This window comes from Stenella coeruleoalba, assembly GCF_951394435.1.
Source record: "Stenella coeruleoalba genome assembly, chromosome: 1".
NCBI lineage: Eukaryota > Metazoa > Chordata > Mammalia > Artiodactyla > Delphinidae > Stenella > Stenella coeruleoalba.
Genome location: NC_137169.1, coordinates 169,723,238 through 169,750,896, shown reverse-complemented (window position 1 = coordinate 169,750,896; position 27,659 = coordinate 169,723,238). Strand labels below are relative to the sequence as shown.

The window sequence follows — 27,659 nt, the reverse complement described above, 5'->3', positions numbered from 1 at the left end:
CATACATATTAGCGATTGTATTAGTCACTGAAAACGCTTTTTCATTTGTATACTGATGCCTGTGGCGCCAAGATAGAAATGGCCTACCTCTTTCTCAGGCATATCTTAGAAAATTTAAATCAGCTGGGAGACAAGTATGGCAATTATTCTTTATCCATTAGCCTTTAGAACTTAAACGAAAGAAAAAGCATTCATTTTCCAGTTCCTTTAGCAACAGGATGAGAATCTGTTTTTTACTAAATGAAGCCCACAACCATTTTTAGCGTTTTGTTTCAGTCGACTTTATCAATGACATTTTTTATCAGATTAATAAATAGTTGATGAAAGTACTAAGTATAATAAAACTTTTTCCAAATATTAAAAGAGAAGGAAGGGTCTCGGAAAACACATACTTTAGTATCAAGCCTTGGAGAGCTGTTTTCTCTGCCATTCTCACCTCCCACCCCACCCTTTTAGTTCTTTGAACACAACATCTTAAACTCCATTCCCATTTACCCAAAAACTACTTAAAGGAGTCTCATGCCGCTCGCTCCACCAACAAAGGACAATTTACACTGCCCCAATAGGCTACTCCTTCTATTCCAAACTAGCTTGCTCATTCAGGGGTTCACGGGTGGGTATAGCATACCTCAGAGGCACACAACTACAACTCCTAAACAATTCTGCCAGCCACTGAAATCATGACATCCATACACCATAGCGAACAAAATATTAAAAGGAGCAATTTAAAAAGATGATAGAGATGATGGAAATAAACAGAAGGAAGACTGGCAAGTTAAATGCTTTTCCATTTCCAAAGTCTAAGACACAGCAACAAATAAATGGTTAAAGCAATCACCAGACCCAAGCTAATTTTGATTAGAGGGGACTTTGACAGATTAAGGCATCAACCATTCAACAATCTCTATGGAGCCACTGGGAGAAAAGGACAAAAAATGCAATCCTCAAAGATGTGAGAGGCAAAGGGATGGGAGAGGGGGGCGGGGGTGGGTGATGTAGAAAAGCCCTGGATATCGAGGTTCCTGCAAAAAAGATCTGCAGGACTATCCTCCTTCCAGAAAATGCTGTTTCTGTCTTAACCGTGGGGAGGACACTCTCCATGCCCGAATCACTCAACCCCAGAAAGTGCCCGAGGAAGCTCTTTTGTGACCTTGTGACTCGCCCACCCCCGGCACGGCAGGCCCGTTTTGCGCTTTCCCTTTATCAGAATTCCCCATCTCCACCAAGAAACCCAAGTTCCCGCCTAAAGTGCCACCTCGGAGCCTGTGAATGAAAACTCTTCCTGCTCCTCTAGACCAGGCTCAAAGTCATTTATTTCTGAGTCCTCATCCCATAGCGGAGCCAGGAACACAGGCGCAGCCAAATGAACGTGGAAGGCGTGAGAGAAATGCTCTCGCAACTAACAATAGGCACAGCAACCTGCTGCCCGGATCAAAACCCTCAAAACTAAAGTTTGCATTTTCTCCACGCAACAAAGGACCGATGTCCAAATTTCAAATAGGCGCGGAAGGCTGCTAGTAAATACCTGCTGATCTCCCAAGTCTTTTACCTTACAAAGGAGGAAACTGATCCTCCAAAGGGCAAGCCCGTGACCGAGCAGGGCCTCCGGACACTAGTGCGAGCCCATTTTTACCAGGAGCAGAGGGGGGCCGACACCACAAAGAACTTGGCCCGGGGCCGATTCCCCAGTTCCGTCAGAAGGGAAGAGGCGGCGGCCCGCTGCACCTTCAGTGCCTAGGAGGGCGATTCCACAGGCATCCCCGCCCAGTAAACCCCTGCAGAAGGCCAACAGCTCCCTCACTCCCGCCGCCAGAGCCGGGACCCAAGCAGAACGCTCACCTTGCTGGCAGAGTCGGGAAAAACCCGACTCAGAGAGTCGGGCCCTAGTACAGCCGCCGCGGGCTGGAGCACAGATTCCAACTCAAACTGCCCGCGACCGCCACCCGTTTTCGATTCGCTCGCTTCCGACCCAGACCAAACTCATCTCAAAGCCTATTGGTCACTGTCATCAGCTGTCAGCCAATCCGCTTCCGCGCACTCGGAATGCCGCCTTTGATTGGTCCTTTCGGATGGATTTAAAAATCAAGCCACCAAAAAAAAAAAAAAAATCAAGCCACAGGAGCAGAGCGGCCGGTGCTGGTGCTACAGGGTGTTTTGTTGTTGTGGGGAGGCGGAGTCCACGTGCTTTAGCTGAGGCTGGGAGGCGTTATGAACCGCTCTTTCCGCAAAAGCCAGGGAATGGGCAGACTGATTAGGAGGGTGAGGCCTATCGGCTGCAGCCCGCTGGAGTGTGCTGTCTGGTGAAAACTCAATACTGTACACACATATCTACTTATTTATTAAATATATAACTTAGGACATAAATACTAAGTACTGTGCTGCCATGTGTTCTTCATCCCGTGTCATTCTTAACAATTCTTTGAGGAAAATATTCTTATTTTTATTTAAAAGTTAACTGAAGCACATAGAAGCTAAGTCATTTGAAATTGAATCTAGAACATGCAGGATCTCACTCTTAACTGCTGTTCTCTATTGATCATATTCTAAAGAGGTGATTCTGAACATCTGTTAGCTGGGATTCCAGGGGAGAACACTGTAGCCAAAAAAATCGTCGAAACAGGATGCAACCTCTCCTTTTCTATGAAACTCACTAGTATTGTGGGTATTTATGTACCCGTTTTATTTCTCTCAACTAAAAATAAGCTAAAGGCAGGAGCAAAACAATGAATTGTTAAGTTAATATATCTCTGATGCTGTTGTCTTCCTCAATAGATTCCAATCTTTCTGTCTTCCTCTCTTTATCTTTTATTAGACCGTTCTTGCAGCCCCTTACCTTTCACTGAAATTCTGCTCATCCTTCAGTACACCATTCAAATGCCACTTTCTTCTTAAAATTTCGCTATTCCCACCCACCCCTTAGAAATAATAATTTCCTAGGCCTTTCCTAGAGCTTGGTTTATACTCTTAGGATTTTTGCCGTGTCTTATAATAGATGGGTAGATAAATATAGTTATACATATAGATATCTATGTTTACGTCTGCCTCCCCTTCAGACTCAGAAAATCCTGTAGATTAAAATCTTTTTAAATTCATCTTTGCATCCCTAGTAACTCCCTAGTAATTTTACACATAGAACTTAAAAATAAAATTATCTTGGGAAGTAAAACTGCCAGCTGGAGAAAGGCCTTGTTCTCCAGTCTCCTTGAAGCCCCAAGGAGAGAGGAGGGAGCAGGTAAGGGAAGAGAATTTTATGAGACACTCTTCCTTATCAGTCTAGTATCTGGCTGTTTGGGGATTTGAACCAAATTCTGACGCCAACAACAATTCCAACTATGTTGCTTCCCAGGGTAATTATTCGACTATGTATTAGCTGCCTAAGGAAAACAGAACTAGAAAGACGAGTAATAGAGGATTCTCAAGGTTTGAATGAGAAATTTGCAGTTACTATTCTTTCATTCATTACTAAGCAGATGTCTATTAGCGACCACTGTATAGCCAAGCTTTGTGCTACACTATTCTATAATAAATAATAAAGAAATACATTCACTTCTTGGACAAGGGAATTATGTGATGGAGACTATTGTAGCAACTTCAGTGATATTTCTGTGACTTAAATTTTATGATTCCCTTCCCCTGCCTCTATTTTTCCCCAGCTTTGTTTTTGGCTAGCACCATAACTAGAGGAACTGATGAAATAGCAGAGGATACTGAGGCACAATTGTTAGAGAGGATTAATGAGTCACCGTGGTACGCAATCCAGGTTGACAAGTCTACCGATGTTGACAACAAGGCAACAGTGTTTGTTTTTGTGCGATATATTTTTCAGGAGGATGTGCATGAGGATATGTTATGTGCACTTTTGTTGCCAACCAACACCACAGCTGCAGAATTATTCAAGTCCTTGAATGATTACATATCAGGAAAACTGAATTGGTCATTTTGTGTCAGTATATGCATGGACGGAGCAGCTGCCATGACTGGACGGCTTTCTGGTTTCACTACTCGGGTCAAAGAGGTCGCCTCTGAATGTGAGTCTACAGACTGTGTCATCCATAGAGAAATGCTGGCTAGCCGAAAAATGTCAACTGAACTTAACAGCGTTTTGCAGGATGTGATTAAGTTGATGATGAACAATTATCAATATTATTATCAATTAATATTATCATGTATTAAAATACATGCCCTTAGCTCACGTCTATCTGCACAGCTCTGTGAGGTGACGGACGCAGAGCACACACGTCTTCTCTTAGACACAGAAGTGAGATGGCTTTCTAAGGGTAGCTCACTGGCCAGAGTTTCTGAGTTATGAGAGCTGCTCTAGAGATTTCCTTTATAAAGAGTCACCACTGGCAGCACATTTCAGTGACACAGAATGGGTCGCAAAACTTGCTTACTTGTGTGACATATTCAACCTGCTCAATGAACTCAATCTGTCACTTCAGGGGAGAACGACAACTGTGTTCAAGTCGGCAGATAAAGTGGCTTCATTCAAAGCCAAACTGGAATTCTGGGGGCGATGAGTGCACATTGGGATTTTTGACATGTTTCAAACATTAGCAGAGATTTTGAAAGAGACTGAGCCAGGGCCTTCTTTCTCCCAGCTGGTGCATGATCAGCTATCTCAGCTTTCAAAAGACTTTGAGCGTTACTTCCCAACCACAAAAGACCCCCGAACTGGGAAGGAATGGATCCATGACCCATTTGTGAATAAGTCAGGTGAATCGACTTTGTCCGTCCTAGAAGAGGATCAACTGCTTGAGATCGCAAATGACGGTGGCCTTAAAAATATGTTTGAGACAGGGCCTCCCTGGTGGCGCGGTGGTTAAGAATCCACCTGCCAACGCAGGGGACACAGGTTCAAGCCCTGGTCTGGGAAGATCCCACATGCCGCAGAGCAACTAAGCCCGTGCGCCACAACCACTGAGCCTGTGCTCTAGAGCCCGCAAGCCACAACTACTGAAGCCCGTGCGCCTAGAGCCCGTGATCCATAACAAGAGAAGCCACCGCAATGAGAAGCCCACACACCGCAACAAAGTGTAGCCCCTGCTCGCCGCAACTAAAGAAAGCCCTTGTGCAGCACGAAGACCCAACACAGCCAAATATAAAAATAAATAAAATAAATAAATGTAAAAAAATATATGTTTGAGACAACTTCAAATCTTCATACGTTCTGGATTAAAGTCAAGGCGGAATATCCTGAGATTGCCACAAAAGCACTGAAAAGCCTGCTTCCATTTCCAACATCCTATTTTTGTGAAGCAGTTCCTGTTACACAATGTAGTGATTAGATATTTCTACACATTTCAAAATGATCACCACAATAACTCTAGTTACCATGGATGTTTAACTTTTTAAGAAACATCCTCAGTCTTTTCCGAAGTGGTTGTGTACTTCACATTGCCACAATGCATGAGTGTTCTATCTCTGATCCACATCTTCACCAACATGTGGTAGTCAGTCTTTATGCCATTCTAATTGGTGTGTGTATTTCACACTGGATTTAATTTGCATTTCTCTGATGACTAACGACATTGAGCATCTTTTGACATGCTTATTATTTAGTTGTATATCTTGTGAAGTATCTATTAAAATATTTTGCCTATGTTTTTATTAAGTTGGTCTTCGTATGATTTCCCATATATTCTGTATACAAAGCCTTTGTCAGATATATGTCCATTGCTTGTCTTTTAAATTTCTTGATGATGTCTTTTGAAAAGCAGAAACATTTGATTTTGATGGAACCTATTCAATTTTCTCCTTTACACATCATGCTTTTTTTTTTGATAAATCCCTTATCCCAAATTTGCAAAGACTGTTTCTTCTGTTTTCTTCTGGAAATTATATAATTTGAGCTTTTACATTTAAGTTCATGATTCATTTTGAGTTTATTTTTGTGTATGGTGTGAAGTTAGGGTTAACATTTACGTTTTCCCATATAGAGATCCAGTTATTCTACCACAATTTGTTGAAAAGGTTATCCTTCCTTCATTGAAAGCACCTTTGTTGAAAATTAGTTGAATATACAAATATGGATATATTTTTGCCTCTCTATTCTGTTCTGCTGATCTATATGTCTATCTTTACATCTGTATCACACTGTCTTGATTACCGTAGGTCTTATAGTAAGTCATGAAATTAGGTAATGTAAATCCTCGATTTACATTATGATCTTTTTAAAATTGTGTCATCTATTTTAGGGCCTTTATCTTTCAAAAAAATTCAGTATAAGAATATTAATTTTTCTAAAAGCCTTCTGGAATTTTGATTGGGATTGTATTCCTAGGTGACAGATAAATGGCCAGCACACTTGGGTTTCACTTGATTTCTATTACCGGAAATATTCAAGCATTGGCCCAGCAGAAAGCTGAGAGCCACTACAGTGCAAAATCAAGGCAGAGCCCGGCGTTTGGCCATATCATCTGCAAACCTAATAATACTAGAGATAACTGTGGCCAATAAGGCCAAGCCTCTGGCAAGCCTCAAGGAGAAATTCATTGCACAGACTCCCCAGCATCCTGGAGCAAAGCCATGTTTCCTCCAGTAGAGAATGACTCACCATTTGAAAAAAGACTCCTGATGTGCTACTGGCTTTATTAAAGACTGAGCACCTGACCTTGGAATATCAGGTATGTCCATCACTAGTTGAGTATTGTCAGATCCACCAAGTCAGGGGTTCTAGTGGGTGCAGCAGCAAGCCATTCTATGATGGAGCCCAAGCCACAAATAACTTACATAAATAAGTGGCCACAAGTCACCTGTTCTGTTTCACCAATGCTTTGTCTCAATGCACATCTATGGTCTCATTGTGGGTTCCCCAAACAAGCCAAAGAGGAGAAAATGCCTGATTCTCGTTCACAGATGGGTTGGCTTCATATGTTGGGGTGTCCTGAAAACAAATTGCTGCTCCCTACAGCACCACAAGGGGGGATTCCAGTGTGCAGAGCTGTGAGCAGAACAGTTGATTGTCTGCTTCACATGGAAGAAAAGGTAGCCCAAGTTCAGGATATACCTCTGGGCAAATGATTTGGCTGACATGTCAGGGGCCTGGAAGGAGCAGGATGAAATTATTAGAGACATAGTGTTTTAGAGAAGAGGGTTTTGGGTAGACCTTACAGAAAACAGAACAAAGAGTTTGAGTCTTTGGGTCTTATGTCAATGCCCTCTAGAGAGCTTCCACCACAGATAAGACACAACCAGATGGACAGGATGATTGGTCTGGTGGATTGTCCAGTGGATGCCCTCAGCCACCCGAGTGCACAATGGTCCCATCATCAGAATAGCCATGGTGTCAGGGATGTGGCTATAGATGGGCCCAACAGCATGGGCTCCCTCTCAAAAAAGCTGGTCTAACCACTATTTCTGCTGCATAATCAACCTGTCATCATGAGACCGACACTGTGTCCTCAGTATCCCAAGTAAAAACAACCAACCAGCTTCTTGATGGCAAGTCAATTGTATTGGAGCCCTTCCTGTCTGAAGGAATTGATACCTACTCCTGATATGGGTTTATCTTCTTTTTCTGCAGTGCCTCTGCCAGAAATACTCTATGAAGGGCTTATAGAATACCTGATAACAGTCATAGAATCCTGCATAAGGTTGCCTTGTGCCAAGGGACCTATTTTATTGAGAAATGTGTACATGACCATGGGATTTGCTGGTTCTACCATATGCTACTTTTTTCTGGAAGTAGCTGGTCTAATACTGTTTGAGTTGAATTGTGTCCCCCATAAATTCATATGTTGAAGTCTTAACTCCCAGTACAACAGAATGTGACTTTAATCGGAAACAGGGTCGTTTCAAATATAATCCGTTAAGTTAGATGAGGTCATTAGGATGGGCCCTACTCCAATATGACTATGTCCTTATCAAAAGGAGATATTTGGACACAGAGACAGAGACACAGAGAGAACACCCTGTAAAGAATAGAGTTATGCTGCCACGAGCCAAGGGACACCAAAGATGGCTGCTAAATGACCAGAAGCTAGGAGACAGGCATGGAACAGAGTCTGCCTCACAGCCAACAGAAGGAACCAATCCTGCCAACAGCATCTCAAACTTCTAGAATCTGGAAACGTGAAACAATAAATTTCTGTTGTTCTAAGCCACCACGTTGTTGGTACTTTGTTATATCAGCTTCAGGAAACCAATACAAATACCATATTGGAGGGACTTCCCTGGCGGTCCAGTGGTTAAGACATCACCTTCCAATGCAGGGGGTACAGGTTCGATCCCTGGTCCGGTAGCTAAGATCCCACACACCTCGCGGCCAAAAAAGCAAAACATAAAAACAGAAGCAATATTGTAACAAATTCAACAAAGACTTTAAAATTGTCCACATCAAAAAAATCTTAAAAAAAAATACCATATCGGAATAGCCTATTAACAGTTCAGCTAAGGCAACATCCTATAGATCTGGGGAACTATCCTCCTTAATGCACTATCTGTACTGAACCAATATATCAAGCTGTGTCCCTCATAGCTCGAAAATCCAGATCCAGATGCCAGAAAGTAGAACAAGGATTAGCCCTTCTCATTATCACTCATAATAACCCATTTGTGTTTCCTATTCTAGTGTGGGCTCTACTGGGTAAAGTGGGGAGTGGGGAACACTACTCCCAGTGACACAAAAGGATTCCACAAAATCTGAAGCTACAACTCGTCTCTTTGTTTTCCTTATGTGGGTGGAACAGCAGGCAAAGAAAGGAGTTACAATACTGGTGAGGTTACTCAACCTTGATTATCATGAGAAGCTAGAATTGTTACTATGTTAAGGGGACAGGGAAGAATATGTCTGGAACTCAGGGGGTTCACTGGGGTACCCTTATGTGTTTGTGTATTTGATAATAATAGTGAACAAGCAATTGCAGCCACCGCAGCCTGGCAAGGGCAAGGCAATCTAAGGCCTGACCACTCAGATGAAGTACTGGGATCCCCTACCAGCCAAATAAATTAGACCAGCCAATGCTGGCCAAGGATGAGGTAATCTAGGATAAGTGGTAGAGGAGAAAGTTGATGAATCTCAGTCATGGCCTTGGGACCAGCAGGCACTATTAGCTTATTCCACTGTTTCTCCTGCACAAAGTCCTTTCTAGAAATGTGGCCACCGCTTTGAAGGCACAATGACAAAGCAAATTTAATAGGGGGCCAGAGGGATCTGACTAGTGTAAGCCATGGTCTATAGCAAGTACTTTATGACATCCCCTTGGCCCAGCTCTGATTTCAGCCACAGTTGTGGTAGACAGTTCTCTGTGGGCTCAGACTCTTTCTACCTCAACAAGCCATAGGTCGCTCCACTTCTCTGCTCCAGGGCTTTCTCTGAAGCTGACGGAGGTCACAGCACAGCTTGGAAACATGGGGATGGTCACTGTATCCAGGAGCAATCCTCAATGAATGGGGTCAGGAGGCAGCAGATAAACATCCAAGGGTTCCATCTTCCCCATGGGCAATTCTGGTAGATGCTGGGAGAATCAAGCCACTGGCATCTACAGTAACAACTGCAATTTGTCACCCTTCTCTTGGCTTCTCCGCTTCCCCCATCTCACTCTCGCTGCTCCCTACTTCCCCTCCTGGAATCATCACCCAAATAAACTACTTCCATTCAAATCCTTATCATAGTCTCTGCTTTTGGCAGAACTCAACCTAAACAGAAGTTGCCATACATGTACGATTTATTATTTTCAACAGGTGAAAACTCCATCGTGGTCCCAAGTGTTTTAAAGCTTCTATTATGTAGATAGAACCTCAGCTACCTCATCTGTGAAATTAGAAGTGCAATCATAATGCATTTGCCTGGTGTTGATGGTTTTAGACCAGGAGCTTCTGATAGGTAAGGGGCATGCTTTCATGCTTGGTTTTTGCATATCTAAACTTTGTTTGACCATGGAACCGTGAATTAACACATTCTTTGGGACAAGAATCAATTTTCAAAGCTTAATATTAGGGGATTTTTGAACCCTCTAGGAAAGAGAGGTTTCGGGGTAAATATTTAAATATTCAACATATTAGCATGATTTAAATAAAGTTGATCACAAAAAATAAGTGTTCAAAATCTTCATATGTTTTAAATAAATTCATTGCAAACCATGTGGACACTTGCTCAGTAACATGTACTGAAGCACAAGGAAAAGAATCTTAAGCTTTTGAAAAGCTTTTTCTATTCGCACCACTAGGTGATCCCCTATACTATGCCTTAGAATGTCATTAACCATTACTGCTGTCTCATACATCCTGGTTTACTACATTATCCTTCTACCTCCCACTCCACCTTCCCTTAGTGTATCTAACGTTCTTGTTTACTCTCTTTTTAAAATAACACTTGCTTGTTTAAAGTAGAGGAAAATAAAAGGAAAAAATAATAGCTCATAATCCTACTGCTTATAAAATCTTTCTTATTAACAAAATAATAAAACAATAACACGTGCACCTGATAAGAAATTCCAAACATTCAAAAAAGTGTAAGAGACAAATTCAGGAAACTAGAATGAGCATTGACCATCTACCAGACTAAATCATTTTGTAGTTGAGGTCAGTGAGATCAAGATATTTCTAAAAATTCAGACAACTAGTTACTGACCCAACACCCCACCCCTGCCAAATGCAAATTAAGAAAATGGTGTAAACAGATAAAACTTCATCATTCTGGTATCAGCCACCTTACAGAAACTCAAAACACATTCTTACAACCCTTACAATAGTAATTTTTATGAATGAAGTGAAATAATTTATGTTTTAAAAATTTTAGTAGCATTTTTTATGGGGAAAAAGGCTCACCTAGTGCTATTTCTTCCAAAGTATTAAAATCAATGTTCATTATATTATCTATTCCTTAGCTGTAAACCTGAACCTCAAAGAAAGAAAGTGGCTGGTATAGGTCCAAGTTCCCCAAAAGGAGATGAGGGGCTTCCCTGGTGGCGCAGTGGTTGAAAGTCCGCCTGCCGATGCAGGGGACACGGGTTCGTGCCCCAGTCCGGGAAGATCCCACATGCCGCAGAGCCGCTGGGCCTGTGAGCCATGGCCGCTGGGCCTGCGCGTCCAGAGCCTGTGCTCCGCAACGGGAGAGGCCACAACAGTGAGAGGCCCGCGTATGGCAAAAAAAAAAAAAAAAAAAGAGATGATATAGCCAAAAATAAATCTTTCAACTTGCAAGACAAGTCTGTTCAAGGACATAATATTTTTATCACGTGACTGAATTTAAGTTCAATTTGTCTGTAGCTCATTTTCAATAATAGCTTTGATCCAGGTGTTAGATTAGCCATGGAGTAAAGCGCTTGATTCTCCAGGCCTCTCTGACAAGGGGGCTTGACACCTTGGAATAAAAGGTGAAGGAATTCCCTAAACCAGGAGTAAAACTTTAGTGTCCCTAAGAATATCATGGAGGGAACTATACTCAATATTCCTATAAAAGAATCTGAAAAAAAATAGAAAATATGTATGTATAACTGAATCACTTTGCTGTTCACCTGAAACTAACACAGCATTGTAAATCAACTATACTTCAATTAAAAAATAAAATAAATAAATAAATTTAAAAACAAACAAACAAGAATATCATGGAGAGCTTTTTTTAATGCAAATTTTGAGGCTATACCTTTTTCTGATTTAACAGGTTTGGAGTGGAGTACAGAAATCCGTTTTATGAAGCACCCCTGTGGTCAATAGATAAGATGAATATACTTTCTGATTTACTTCAATTGTCCTGGCCTCCCTCTGGTTTAACATGTGTCCCAGAATTGTCGCTGTTGTTGTTTTTAAGAAAACATTATTAAAAATAATTGTATTAAAATAAGCCAGGCTGGCTTTGGTAGATCACTTTGTACTTCCATATTCTACCATGGCCTTATTTAGTAGCATGTGAGCTGCATGTGCAGTAAGCAGAGTCCAGCATTTAACAAGTGGTTATATCTGAACCATGAGTGATAACCCCCCCTCACTTTTTCAAAACCCGTCTTGACACTGGTAACTAACTCCACCACTTTAAGGATAGCATACAGGATGCTGGCTGATAAAGTGTGGCTGCATAAGGGCAGGTGGCTTGGGACAAATAACTTCTGGTCCCCAGTGATGTGGGAGAAGTGTTTGCTTCTGCCCCTGGTGGCCATCTGGTGGATGAGTTGTTGTGCCTTGGTTCAGAGGGAGGCCTGCGAGATGAGGAAGCCAAGTAGGCTGCCAGTCTCCCAGTGGGTGGTATCACTTTGAAACGTGGGAAATCAGAAATTTGGTGCATGAGAAATAAACGTGAGAAGTGGGGGTGAAGCATGCCTGCAGTAGAGCTTGTACAGAGAAGTGTGAGCCATCCTGCTGAAGTGGGTTTGGCTTATATTAGCCAAATTGTTGTAAATCTACAATTTATAGCTATCCTCCACTTTTCGAACGTTCGGTTTACGCCACTTCTACTACCTTTCTTTGCTAACTGAAACAAATCTGAAGAGGATTTTTGCTTTCACAAAAAAAGGGCAAGAAGCAAAAATAGCATTTTGTGTTTGTTTTGCAGAAGCCCATAGAGAGGCAGTGCATACCTGGAGCGTTGAGTGAGGCACCACCAAGCTCCTTCCCCAGGGACCACACTCAGCATCTCAGCATGAAGCCGCCATAGCTTTGAACTGTGTCTGTGAGCATCTGTGCTTTAGCTGGATTTATCTTCCTACGAAAGATTTCGTAGGAACACTCTACTTTTGTAAAGCAGGGGAAACCTGTATTTACTTTATTGCTGTAACAATTTTTAAAGATTTTACAATGAACACTCTCAGCAGCAATGAGCTCAAGAAACAAAGCTAAACAAAACAAAAACACATGTTTAGTGAAAATTGAGTACAGAATTTTTATTTTTCAGTAAAGTTGATAATAAATGTACAACATACATAAAATGTTTGCCAACATTTACCATCTACCATGGGACCTGTAGTAACTAAAACTAGAAGGCATAAATATGCTATAAAGACCCCAGGGACTTCCCTGGTGGTGCAGTGGTTAAGAATCCACCTGCCAATGCAGGGGACATGGGTTCGAGCCCTGGTCCGTGAAGATCCCACCTGCCGCGGAGCAACTAAGCCCGTGTGCCACACCTACTGAGCCTGTGCTCTAGAGCCGGCGAGCCACAACTATTGAGCCCACGTGCCTAGAGCCTGTGCTCTGCAACAAGAGAAGCCACCGCAATGAGAAACCCACACACCGCAACAAAGAGCAGCCCCTGCTCGCCGCAACTAGAGAAAGCCCACGCACAGCAACGGAGACCCAACGCAGCCAAAAAAATTTTAAAAACCCCAGAATTTGCTTTAAATCTTAGACGTTATTTTAAGATTATCTTGGATAAGTATGAACGATGAAGAAATAGCTATTAATGTGCTTGGTTTAATTAATAGAAGAACTCTGCAGACAGTTAAATGACTCATTTTTTGTGTCACCAATTATTTCAAATTAAAAAATTAATTCCAATAATTGTTCATTTTTTCATGAAATTCATGGAATCAAAGTAAAAAAAAGTTCTTCAGATCTTATTGTGAATACTATTGTAAATTCAGTTTAAAAGTTTAATTTTAAGTATTTATTTATTGGGTTGCACCAGGTCTTCGTTGTGGCAGGTGAGCTCCTTAGTTGTGACTCGCCACCTCCTTAGTTGTGGCATGTGTACTTTTAGTTGCGACATTCATGTGGGATCTATTTCCCTGGCCAGGGATGGAACCTGGGCCTCCAGCATTGGGAGCACGGAGTCTTAACCACTGCACCCCCAGGGAAGTCCCAAGAAGTTTAATTTTAAGGATAAAGTTATTTGTTTTGTGAGGATCATATGAGTACAAGTTCTACATACAGTCTGTCTCTTATCAATAAATTTCTTGCTAAATAAGAAATAGAGCAGAAATGTTCTTTGAAGCTTTTAGAGAATTGCAGTTCTTAAAAACAAAATTTGGAAAGTGGGAGATATTGAAATTTTTCTTATAAAAGCAAGGAAAATATTGAACAAATTAAACAATGAGAGCATAATCAATTTACAAGTTTTATCTTTGAAATTCTACCATTGTACCTTGGAATACTCAGACTTGTGGAATAGTCTTTTGACAGAGCCTCTTGCTTTCATTTCATAAATGTATACTCTGTCTCAGAGAGAATGAAACTGCAAAAGCTAACAATTTTGAAGCATCTAAATTACACAAAATATTTTAAAGAAGTATAGAGACAAGTTACTGACAAGTTTTGTCTGGAGGCAAACATAAGGCACCTGTGAAAAAAACCTTGGCTGAAAAATTTACGTATTTCAAAATTTTAAAAATAGAATTGAGAATCCCTCCATTTAGCAGAATTTATTCTGAGCTTACCATGAGTCTCACCACCTGAAGAATAATTTCTCAGTTGAAAATATTGTGGGCTCCAGAGAAGAGTCAATTGGAAAAGATTGTGGCAATTTAATGAAAAAAAAAAAGATCATATTGAAAACAATATATTCTTCAGAAATATGTCAGTAACAGAGTATTAGCAAATGATACAGCTAAGAAATTGAAGAAAGTATATAAGTATAAACCAACAACTATTCTGCTCATATTATTTTTAATATTCAGATAAACAATATAAATGTTTCCAAAAGTTTGCTTTAATATACATGGGTACTTATGTTTTGTTTTGTTTTTTCGGACACGCTGAGTGGCCTACGGGATCTTAGTAATTGATCAGGGATCGAACCCATGTCCCCTGCAGCGGAAGCATGGAGTTTTAACCACTGGACTGCCAGATAAGTCCCTTTTATATACTTTTTTCTTTTTAAAAATTTATTTTATTTATTTATTTTTGGCTGTGTTGGGTCTCTGTTGCTGCACGCGGGCTTTCTCTAGTTGCAGCGAGCAGGGGGCTACTCTTCGTTGCAGTGCGTGGGCTTCTCGTTGCGGTGGCTTCTCTTGTTGCGGGGCACGGGCTCTAGGCACGTGGACTTCAGTAGTTGCAGCACACAGGCTCAGTAGTTGTGGCTCACGGGCTCTAGAGCACAGGCTCAGCAGTTGTGGTGCACGGGCTTAGTTGCTCTGGGGCACGTGGGATCTTCATGGACCAGGGATCGAACGCGTGTCCCCTGCATTGGCAGGCGGATTCTCAACCACTGAACTACCAGGGAAGCCCCTATATATGTTTTTAAGAGAGAATTTTTTTGAAAATGGTTTTTAATGAAAGTATTTTATAGATCCAACAATGTAAAAAACCAATTTATTGGTCAGTAAATGAATATGCTAAAAATGACACATGCTAAATAATTTTAGTCACCCCTTTTATTCTCAAAAATATTTGTCAGCTAAACTGTATACTCACTCTATTTTAAGCCCAAATTTAAGAAGCAGTTAAATCATTCATGCCCTATATTGGTTCTAGAATATTTTTAAATGGATTTGGATGGAGGTTCTTTTATTGTTATTTTAGGGTATAGGATATTGAAAAAAAGACCAGAGAATGTAACATTTTAAAACTGTCTCGGGGCTTCCCTGGTGGCACAGTGGTTGAGAGTCCGCCTGCTGTTGCAGGGGACACGGGTTCGTGCCCCGGTCCGGGAAGATCCCACATGCCGTGGAGCGACTGGGCCCGTGAGCCATGGCCGCTGAGCCTGCGCGTCTGGAGCCTGTGCTCCGCAACAGGCGAGGCCACAACAGTGAGAGGCCCGCGTACCGCAAACAAACAAACAAAAAACTGTCTCATTTGATTCTAAGCAAAACATAATCCTACTTATTGAGGTGGTAGGCTTAGCTTGTTAAATTTCAAGGAGCCGTTGAATGACCAACAGGACAAATGCCCAGGAGGGAAGAACGGTTTCCCTGGGACGTGGAACTTTCAATGCTAAAACTGTGACAGTCTCAGACAAGCCAAAATTGATGGTCTCCCTACATCTATTAAGTGAATTCAGACTCCAGTGTGTTTAGGTGAGGCCGGGATCGCATGTGAAGAAAGGAAATCATGAATACTGGGCCTGAGCCACGATTTCAGAAAAGGTACCCTTTACCTTTGCTATATCTCAAAATAAGTAGACATCAAGTTTTATGGCTCCTTTATATTCCAGTCCTCGCTTCTCAAACCAGAAAAACCCAAGACAAATATCGTATGATGATTCACTTCCTTCTCCTTTCTCCCCAGGGGAACCCTGTGTTCTGCTTCTTCACACCCTTAACCTTAAAACTACTCCCACCTATGAGAGCAGATGCAATATTAGAACAGCATCTGGGGACTGCCTGACTTTATAAGGAATCCATTTCCTCACATATCCACCAAAAAAGCTGAGCATTGAATCCTAATGCCTAGTTCAATGGTGGGCACATAGTAAGTTTCAATGAATATATGTAGAACTTGTGAATGATAGATCAAAGCGCCCCTGAAAGGTGGAAACTCATCCAAATGTACTCACCCAGCCATGTGGTGAAAGAAAGTCCTCAGGAGGGGAGGGGAGAGAAAAAGTTGGGGAATAACCATTTTCCTTTTTGCCCTGCCCAAGAGCTCAGTGGATGGATTGAAGTACAAACAAACCACAGATGCATTGAGGACAACCCTTTATTCCTGTCTCCTTTGCCTCTTGGAAATTAAAGGAGGAAGAGCAACTGAAGGAACCTAGCTATCCTCTCTTGGCTGGTATCAGCTAGCCAGGTACCTGAGAGATAAAAGGTATAAAAGTACCCCTTATAGCGGCTTCCCTGGTGGCGCAGTGGTTGAGAGTCCGCCTGCCAATGCAGGGGACACCAGTGGGAGAGGTCATAGCAGTGAGAGGCCCACGTACTGCAAAAAAAAAAAAAAAAAAGTACCCCTTATATTTTCCTTTTGAGGAGATTTTGCTTCTGGGATCCTAGAACCAGGAAATACGAATACCTGATTATTTAAAAACAGGTAACCAACCCTTTTTAGATTTGCATGTGACTCTTAATTACCAAGAGAAAAGGTATTATTTCATGAAAAGTCAAAGATGACAAAATATGTGTTCAGAACATATAAAGATGACCTGTTGACCACAGCAACTGAAGAGTGTTTTCCTTGCTTTCTAGATTCCTATCCTGCCTGGTAACCCGGAGGCAGCCCAGTGTAGGGCTGTAGGTATCAAACTGAAGATCACGGCCCAGGGCACCACCTACCAGCTGTGAGACATTGGGCAGATTATCCACCTAATAGTGTTGTTATGAGGATTAATTGAGATAATGTGTGAAGCTCTTAGCACTGGGCCGCATGGTAAGTACTCAAAAGGTACTGATGGTACTTACTGTTCTGGATAGGCTGTGTCATCTAATCACCTGTGATTTCTGCTGGAAGAACTAAGGTGATTTTTACACCTCATAGTAAAATTATAAGTTATATTAATCATAGGAAAGGTTATACCATGAGTTGGTGGTTGCCTAATTTGATGAGTCAGATTGTTTTCTTTTTTCACTTCTTTGTTGAAAATAGAAATTTAGGTCAAATTTTTGCTTGAGGCAGAAAAACCTTTTTATTCAGTTACTTGTCTGAAATGAGAAGGTAACCCGTTTTAATGTCTGGCCACCAACCCAGCCCCACAGCTGATATTAATAGATTTCCTTTGGGAACCACAAGCAGGAGTGTTAGGACAGAGCCTGTATATGGCTCTTAAGCTAGGAAGCATAGATTAAAATCTAGTTTAGAGTCTTTTATCTCCAAGCCCATCTGAACTGAAACATTTAAAAACTCAGAACCCCAGAATTCTTTGGTTGAATTTAATAGGCAACGTATCCTTGTGAACAGCTTCACCAGATCAGAGCTCATTAGTTCTGTTACCCTGGGGTGCAGTCAGGGAAGGCTACACAGGGGAGAATTTATGTGATGGGAAACTTGAGGATGCCTAGGGACATCCAAGGTGGTCTTCCTCCTAAGAAGAGCTGATCTAACGAATTGCTCTAATAGGCTTCTAGGTTGCTAACAATCAAACGGCCCTAATCAGCAGTAAAGGAGCACCTACTTAATCTACCCCAAGTCCCAAGGTAATGTGATCTAACAAGAAAGGTGAACTGCCTATGTCATTACCACTAAGTGACATAACTTGAACAAAACTGGCAGATTTTCATTTTCCCAGTGTTCTCCTTGGTGCATGAAACTGGGTGCTGGCTTAATAACCCTCCGCCATAAAATACTGTAACATGTTAGTTCATGCTGAGTGGCAACAGGTTTGTTTTTCATGATTATGTAATCTGAATTCTTTTTCCAAGAAAGGATTTGGAAATGAGCTATTACATTGGATTGCCAGCAAGTGTTTGGTCTAAATGCACATGTGTAATAGCTGCAGTAAACTCAGACCCTTTCTCTCAAGCTGCCCCCTTCCCCTAGACAAAACTGTAAACTATAAATCAGGTGTGACCCATGAGAAATGTCCAGTAGCTGGCTGAGGTTTACATAAAGCATTGAAATGCCTACTAAGGATTTTTAGGGAGGGTATTTGATCTCCCTCAGTCTTAAATAGCAACCTAATGAGCCAGGCGATCTGGGCCCTCTGTACACTAGTACCCATATTAGATCGGCTTTAAAAACTAATATGGTGTTAAAATAGTGTGTAAAGGGTGCATACTGGAGTTGGTTCAAAGACTTAGGTGCGAGTTTGGTATTTATTGACTAGAATGCTACTTAGAAGAGAGTTCACATTGTTCTTACCTTCCAGGACAAAGCTTAAAACCACAGCAAATAACTGCTTGGGGGTTTGCATTCCATAGTCCTGGACTCAGAGACAAGCTTCCTGTTCCCTCCTGGCTGGCAGACCGAACCTGAAGGCCAGACGGTGAATGGTTTGATTCTTATAGGACAATCCACTCTGGCTTTCAGCCCTCAGGGTTCTGGGTGCCAGACCAGGTGTTTTTGTTGTTGTTGTTGTTTTTAAGTTCCTGCTGGAGACTTGGGTTTCACCTGAAGATAACAGGAGGAGAACAGACTGACTTAGGCATTTGGGCAAAGGCCTAACTAATAGAGATCCACACACCCATGTAGATCCCATAGAGGAGTGTTTCAGAACAACTAAGAACCAAACTTGGAAAACTGTAATCATCCTCTGGGATCTTCTTGGTAGGTTTCAGGAATTAAGAGGGGAAAAAAAAGAAGAGAAGAACAATACAAGATTCTTGGGGCAACATGATTTTTTTTCTTCTGGGGGAAATGGCAGATTTTTTTTCAAATGGTGTAATTCTGTGCTTTCCTATGCAACATGTATACACAGTCCAATGTTTACTATGAGCTGAAAGTCAAACGTCAAGATTTCCTCTACTGCCTTCACCAACAAGTGCAGTGTTAGTAAACGGGCCCCAGGTCAGAACCTATGGAAACTCTGAGTGAGGGAGAGAGATTGTAACTCTGGCAGTGAGTGTGTGTATGAGTGTGTGTGTAACAAAGAGAAAAGGAGAGAGAGATACAGGGGGAGAGAGAATTCCAGAACTTGTCCTTGTATGGAATAGTTATGAGTCTGCTTTGAATTTTTAGTGAAAAATAAAGAGAATACTAGAACACTCATTATTCAAATATCATGCCCAAATTAATTGCTTAGGGAAAACCATTAACCTTTTCTTCTCTGCCCCATTACTGCAGCAATTTTAAAGGTCTTATGGCCAAAGGACAGGATCTTGAAGGGTTGGTGGTGGGGTGGGCGAGAGCTGAATTTTTAACTCAGCTGAATTGGGGACTAATTTCCTTGGCAGTTCAAAAGCTCTTAATGAAGGCTTTCTGCCAGACAGAAGCAGCGCAGGCTACTAGGCAGTCATGCTCAGGCGTGTCCCCGACCCTCCTTCAGAGGAGAAAACGCTGGTGTCCTATTCCTCTGAGGCAGCCCCTCCCTTGGGTAAAACAAACAACCTTCCTCAACACCCCCCAACGGCTACCACTGTGCTCATTCCGACCTTTGTGCCCCCTTTCAAACTCTGCTTGGAATTCTCTCTCCCCACCTCTTTAACCCAATCTTTCGCCTCCTTCCAGGTCCATCTCAGAACAGCCTTACCTATAAAGAGCTTCAACGCAAGGGTGCTCTCGTTCCTCTAAGCCATCATGAAGCTGCTGCAGTTTTCACTATTTCTGGTAGATTCTTTGAGCTAGCTAGTCAACTAGGGACAAAAGCCCTTCCCTTTCTTTCCTGGCTGCACTTTTCTTTCTTTTCTTAAAAAAATAAATAGGGGCTTCCCTGGTGGCGCCGTGGTTGAGAGTCCGCCTACCGATGCAGAGGACACGGGTTCGTGCCCCAGTCCGGGAAGACCCCACATGCCGCGGAGCGGCTGGGCCCGTGAGCCATGGCTGCTGAGCCTGTGCGTCCGGAGACCTGTGCTCCACAACGGGAGAGACCGCAACAGTGAGAGGCCCGCGTACCGCAAAAAAAAATAATAATAATAAAAATAAATAAATAAATAACTTTATGATCTCCCTGCCTGACTTTTATCATTGTTTACTATCTCCACAGAGGTGGAACATAACTGACTTTTCACTGCTGTTGCATCCAGGCATGATATTATTTCAGCTTAATCCACTGCAATCAACCCAAGTGCCTATTTGGTTTTTGCAAAAGTTCTCTGACATTAGAATTTAAAAGCATTCTGAAAGAATGGAAGCTGTTTCTCCAGCAAGGAGGAGAGGAACTGAAGAAAAAGTGAGTACGTGGAGGATATATTATGCTACTTACATTACTCTACTCTACTCTGGGAGCATATGCAGAGAAGTAACCTAGAGGGATTTTTCAGAGATATGGTCCAAAGATACTACAGAAAACCCTCTCTCTATTTACAAAAATGTCTTAAAGACTTTTTTTTTTTGGGCCGTGCCACATGGCATATTGGACCTTAGTTCCTCAACAGGGATCGAACCTGTGCTCCCTGCAGTGGAAGCACGGTGTCCTAACCATTGGACCGCCAGAGAAGTCCCTTAAAGACTTTTTAGAGACTTCCCTGGTGGCGCAGTGGTTAAGAATCTGCCTGCCAGTGCAGGGGACACAGGTTCAATCCCTGGTCCGGGAGGATCCCACATGCCGCAGAGCAACTAGGCCCGTGCGCCACAACTACTGAAGCCCGCGTGCCTAGAACCGGTGCTCCGCAACAAGAGAAGCCACCACAATGAGAAGCCCGCATGCAGCAATGAAGACCCAACACAGCCAAAAATTAAAAATAAAATAAAAATATTTTTTAGATGAAGCAAAAAGTAGAAATATTTTTCTACTTGGGTCTCCCTAAGTTTTTAGATCTCCCTTAAAAGTAATAAAGGGGGATACAGGGAATAGAGATTCCATGAGAGAGAAATAATTCTTTCTCATGAGTCTAAACTTCCCTACCTAGGGAAACCTAAAGGAAATTGAGTGCAGTCAACCTGCAAGGGTGAGCAGAGATCATTGAAATGCACTGATAATTCAGAATCTCATTTCCACCTCATTAATTTCAACCTCTGCTCCCTTCTACTGGTACTTCTACAAGGTAGACTAAGTTGAAGATAATATCCTGTCCCCACTCCTGCCTTCCCCCTCCCCCAGGGTACTGTCAGTTGGGTGGAAGATCATTCTGAGGAAAAAAAGGCAAAGTAAGTTGCCTACGTGGTTCACAACCCAGCTAGCCTCCTCTTCATCACTTAATTATGCAAAGATTACAGGTGAGTATCACTTTAATATTGATGAGATTTTTAATTTGAAAATTATTTCTGGTCTTGATCTGTTTCCAATTTGTCAATACCCTAGATTTTGCCAAGTTTGGGAACCTTAGCGTAATTATGGCTAAAGTCATTTGACTACAGTTAGTGAACTTCTGTGTTTTTACTCTCTCTCCCATTCTTTGGGAAGGGGGGAATTTTGCATTGTTTTCAATAGGACATGATTATTAATTATTGCCTATACTGGAAAGTGATTGAGGTGCTGCCTCTCCCTAATATTTTCCTCTGTCATTTTACAATGTGTACTCATCCTATTATTGTATAAGAATATGTACTGTATATACCCTGTTATAAATCATTATAAGAAAAAAAAACCCCTATCTTCTTGCAAGGAAAATTTCAAGATTTACAAATACTAGATAACACATCTGGATGATAATCTGGGGAACATCAGACATTAAGTATTCTAGAATAATCAGGTTTAAGTAAAGAAAAGAATGTTCAGGGCCTCCCTGGTGGCGCAGTGGTTGAGAGTCCGCCTGCCGATGCAGGGGACGCGGGTTCATGCCCCGGTCCGGGAAGATCCCACGTGCCGCGGAGCGGCTGGGCCCGTGAGCCATGGCCGCTGAGCCTGCGCGTCCGGAGCCTGTGCTCCACAGCGGGAGAGGCCGCAACGGTGAGAGATCCGCGTACCGCAAAAAAAAAAAAAAAAAAAAAAAAAGAATGTTCAGCGTCATAGGAAGCCATTGTAAAGAGAGAGGAGGAAATTCAAGCAGGTGTAAACAGCAGAGACTAGGTGGAAAAAGGGTCAGAGAAGGTTGTTTCCTATGAGAGTCAGAGTGAGTCCTACTCAAAACCGTGCTGTAGACAAACTTAACTTTCCCCTTTCCTTTTCTTTACTAAGACCGGCTTAGAATTTCCAATAACAGGATAATTATTACTACCACTTGTAGAGTTTACATTTTGACAGTGTTTGACACAAATTATCTCTAACCCGCAAAATTTTAGACTGGAAAAATATGGATGAAGGGAAATTTGTGGAAGAAATTCCCTAGCCCAGAAATTCTATTGCACATCTAGAGTGCCTCAGTCCAGCCTTGAGCAGTAATGAGGAAAAAATTCTAGGCTCTGATCAAGGTACCTGGTGTGAGGGAATAAAATGTGTATGCCAAACGCATAAAAATAAAGATTAAAAGAGTCCAATCCTTCTAGCAGGGTGTGCTGGTTAGCTATATGTGTCAACGTGGCTAGGCTATAGTATCCAGTTTTTCAATCAAATATTAATCTGGATGTTGCTATAGAGGTATTCTGCAGATGGCCTTAACATCTACAATTAAGTTGACTTCATTTTTTATTTTTTTCAGTTGACTTTAAATAAAGGAGATAATCCTACATAATGAGGCTGGGCCTCATCTAATCAGTTGAAAGGCCTTAAGAGCAAAACTGAGATCTCCCTGAGGAAGATAAGAAATTCTGCCCCATGACTGCAGTACCAGCTCCTGCTTGGGAGTTTCCAGCCTGCTGGGCTGACCTACAGATTTCAGATTTGCCACCCCCATGCCCCACCCCCCATAAAATATCTGTCTATTTACCTAGCTCCACCTACCTGTCTGTCTGTCCATCTATCTATCTTTCTCACTGGTTCTGTTTCTCTGGAGGACCTTGATACAGAGAGTCACCAGGAGAGAACTCAGGAGGTGATAGTAAACTGACCCTCAATGAATAAGGAACAAACTATATGAAAAGTAGAGTTTAATTATGTTCCTTTCAGAGGGAAGAGCATACCCAAAGGCCCAGAGATAGGAAATAGCTTGGGATAAATAAGAGTGTGAAAAAGAAATCAGGATGTTTTAGCCATAGTGAGCAAAAGAGAGATGGCCCAAGATAAGGTTGGGGAGGTTTGCAGAGGTCAGATCATACAAGACGCTTAGTAAAATACTTGAACTTATTTTTCAAACTATTGTAGGAGGTCATTTAAGGTTTTTAACCTGGAGAAAGATGGCTGCCTGTGGAGAAGAGAATGGAGACCAACAAACACATAGAAGGTTACTATGGTGGTCCGGGTGGGTAATGGTAATAGCCTGGCCCAGTGTGATGGCGGAGGAGATGGAAAAATGTGGGCTGATTCAAGGTTATATGATGGAATGAATGAAGAAGGTAGGAGGTCAGGGCATCACAGATGCTCCTATGTTTCTGCCTCATACAGTTGGGTGGATGGTGATGTTACTATATCCAATGGGGTAGACTGCTAGAGGAACAGGATTAAAGAATGTGAATTAAGAGTTTAGTTTTGACTGGAGTTCAGAAGAAAGATTTCAGCATTAGATATAAATTTGGGAGGCGTCTCTTACAAATGGCATTTGAAGTCACATGAATAAACATGATTAATCAAGGAGAGAAGGAGATGAGACAGGGTAGAGAAAGAGTGGCTAGAGAGTTTCGAAGGGGGCGAGGGCGGAGAGAGTAAGAGTGTGCCCAGAGGTGTTGTGTTTCAGGAAAGAGGTAGTAGTCGACTCAGTGAAATACTGCCAAGAAGCCAAGCACAACTAGGACAGAAAAATGAACATAGGGCTTGATACCATGGCCTTGCTCTGTGAGTTCTGATGTCTGGTGTGCTTGCGTATTTACTTAACGTGTTCTCATTTACCATTCACCATTTATCATGGTGACCACTATCATGGCTAAGTCCAGGTGATTACTGGATCTCCTAGGTATTGGTTTTCATAATTGAATGTACATGGATGCCTAATTTTTTGTTTGTTTGTTTCTGAAAGAGAAGGAAGGAAAGAAGTTGGTTTCTGGGAACCTGGGGATGAAGAAGGAAGAGAAAAGAGAGGGGTAAAGAAAGGAAGGATGTTCTGCATCCCCCAAACTGACCTTAGAGATAACATCTGGTTTTTATATAAGATGAATTGTTTTAGGGAATTCCCTGATGGTCCAATGGTTAGGACTCGGCGCTTTCACTGCTGTGCATCTGGGGTTCGATCCCTGGTCAGGAACTAAGATTCCTCAAGCCGTGCAATGTGGCCAAAAATAAATAAAATAAAATAAATTTTTTTTAAAAAAGATGAATTGTTTTGAAGATTCAAATATCCCAAGTTCTAGGTTACTCTCTCCCTTAATACTGTTTTTCACTTTTTCTTCATAGTATTTGAAGGTTAATTTTATGTGTTGACTTGACTGGGCTAAGGGATGCCCGGATAGCTGGTAAAACATTATTTCTGACTGTGTCTGTGAGGGTGTTTCTGGAAGAGATTAGCATTTAAATGAATAAACTGAGTAAAGTTACTCCACTCTCACCAATGGGGGGCGGGGAGGGGGGGCATTTTCCAAACCACTGAGAGCATGAATAGAACAAAAAGGCAGAGGAAGGGGGGATTTGCTCCTTCTGCCTGAGCTACCCTTGGATGTCTGCTTTCCTGGTTCTCAGGCCTTCAGATCTGACCCGGACTTACGCCACTGGCTCCCCTATTACTGGGCCCTTGGAATTGGACTGAACTACACCCCCAGCTTTCTTGGTTCTCCAGCTTGCAAATGGCAGAGTGTGAGACTTCTTGGCCTCCATAATCATGTGAATCAATCCTAGGATAAATCTCTCTCTCTCTCTCTCTCCATATATATAATATATATAGCTTCTATTGGTTTTGCTTCTCTGGAGACCCCTGACTAGTACACTCAGCCTGGTCTCAGAGATCACATCTGATCTATAGGAGATACCTTACATAAAAGATAAATTGTTTTGAAGATTCAGGTATCCCAAATTCTAAGTTAGGAGCTTCATTCTCTCTCTCTGAATATTGTCTTCTTCCCCCTTCATTACATTTAGCACAATTTGTAATTACAAATATATTTGGTATAACAATTTATTTAATGTTTAGACCTGTACTAGCTGTAACTTTCATGAGGCCAAAGCCTGTCTGGTTCTATCTAATTGTATCTAGTGTCCAGCACAAAGCCTGGCACGTAGTAAGAGTTCAAGATATAGTTGTTGAGTTAATAAATGATGATAGTTTATGTAGGAATAGAAAATTAAAGCCATAAGTTTATAGGCATAAATAAATTTGTGAACTAAAAATCAGTAGTCTTCTATTTCTCCATATACATTAATTTGCTACCTTTTTATATTGCTCTCCACCACTAATAGACAAGCAGGGGCAGCCCCTGGAAATTTTAAGAGACTATTTGGAGAAACACAGCAAACTGAGAAAATTTTACATATTAACTTACTTTTCCAGAGATTTTTAGAAAAGACAACCGTTATTTTATTTTACCTGTAGAAAATCTCAGTACTTATGGAGAATTCTGTACTGGTATTTGGGAATTAAAAACTTATTTTTTATTGACATGTCCAGAAAAACCCAGATGTACAGTAGCCATAGGAACCACAGGAAGTCCACTACTTGTGTAGTTCCTAGAGCATTAGCAAAATCACCACTTTTCAGAATAAGAAGTTTGGGGAAGAGGCATATAAGGGAACTATGAACTTATGCCACCGACGTAGTAGAAGATTTCTCTTAGAGAAATCAGAGAATCATACAATTTTAGAGTTAAAGGAGGCTTTAGGCCAGTTTTCCTTACTGTATAGTTTGGGAAACAAGGGCCTATAAGTGAATTGTAGACTTACACGGCCAGTTGTTACAACTTGTAATAATCTCATGTCTGACCTCAAGTCCAAATACTACATCGTGTGTGTGTGTGTGTGTGTGTTTAATTTGTGTAAATATTGAATTCTGACGTATAATCAATACTGGTGCACATAATATAAATGGGCTTATGGTTAGAGCCTTGGCTATTTACCTCGAATGAGAAACAATCCCCCAATATATTTACTTCATAAGTTTGGAATTTTTATATTAGGTTTTCTCCAAAGTGAGGCACTGCTGAACTATTCTGATGAGATCTCAATTTTAGTAGGAGCGAAAATGTCACTTTCTCCCCTTGCAAACTCTTGCGAAGACGTCGGTGAGCTCAGCAGGGGTCATCGAGTGAGGCCAGCGCCCTGTGCTCCAGTGGCCCAGGCATGGCCATCAATAGCCCTAGTGGAGGATCTCATACATGAATCACATCCCTGTCCTGCCAACTTTTTATAACTCACTTACTTCTGTGCATTTTTGAGGAAATTGATAGTTTTATATGGCCATGTATTAATATTTTCTTTCTTGGTTACAGAATTTGGTTAAGAAATGACTACTCCTCCACAAATATAGGGAGTTTTCTTGAATGTTTCTTCTAGAGTACTTGCTTTCTACACTAAAATGGGTACCAATGGCTTTGCTGGTTGCAAATCAATAAAAACGTGTATTCAGTCAGATATAAAACACACATAAAGATGTAACTCACTTTGCAGAACAGCTATTATTTAGGCTAAAATTTTTCATTCCTTATTTTAACATGGTTTTCTTCCGTTGTATGATTTTCAAACATTAGGAATTTTGAAGTCAGACTCCTTTTATATCCTTCATTTACAGTTCTTACAGCAAAGTGCAGTTTAGCCAGAAAGGGTGTTTCTGTGCTCCTCCTAAGGACTATTTTCCTAAATCTTCATGCTGTTTTCATGATTTGATGATGTCATAACATTTTTTGAAGTTTTATGTCAAGGATCATTTAATTTGAATGATTTCTTTTAAAATTAAAGAATACAGAAAAGTGTGGTAATAATGTTCTTTCAAGGAAAGTAGCTATTGAACATTTTTCCCAAGTTCTATTATTTAAAAAAAAAACTCCTTTCCTCTTTATCAAAAAGCTTGTATTGATTCATAATTCTGTATTAAGTATAGGAAGTTATCAAAAGATGACAACAAAGACCTGCTTTAGTCTAAATATAGAAGATTGTTTAAAAAGTTCCCCCCAAAACATGTCTTATTCAACTGTGTGTTATGAACACTTAGCAAACAGTAAGGGCTTATTAAACTTTTACACAAATACAATCATATAAGTGTTTATAAGGAGTCTGCAGAAAAATTGAAAAAAAGTCTCACAGAGAGATTACATTGGTTTTAGAGAACATATGGAGCTGGCTTGGCAGATGGATGGGAGTAGGTGGTACCCGGCATGCAGAAGGGCCCTACAAGTCCATCTTTCTGCTTCTTGTCAGAAAAGAGATAATA

The 27,659-nt window shown here is 41.4% G+C and overlaps 1 protein-coding gene across 1 annotated transcript in view; it reads right to left on the bottom strand.

Moving 5' to 3' along the window:
* The window catches only part of CENPF (centromere protein F), a 101,565-nt gene that overhangs the window by 59,308 nt on the left and 14,598 nt on the right, over positions 1 to 27,659 (bottom strand). The window lies entirely within an intron of this gene.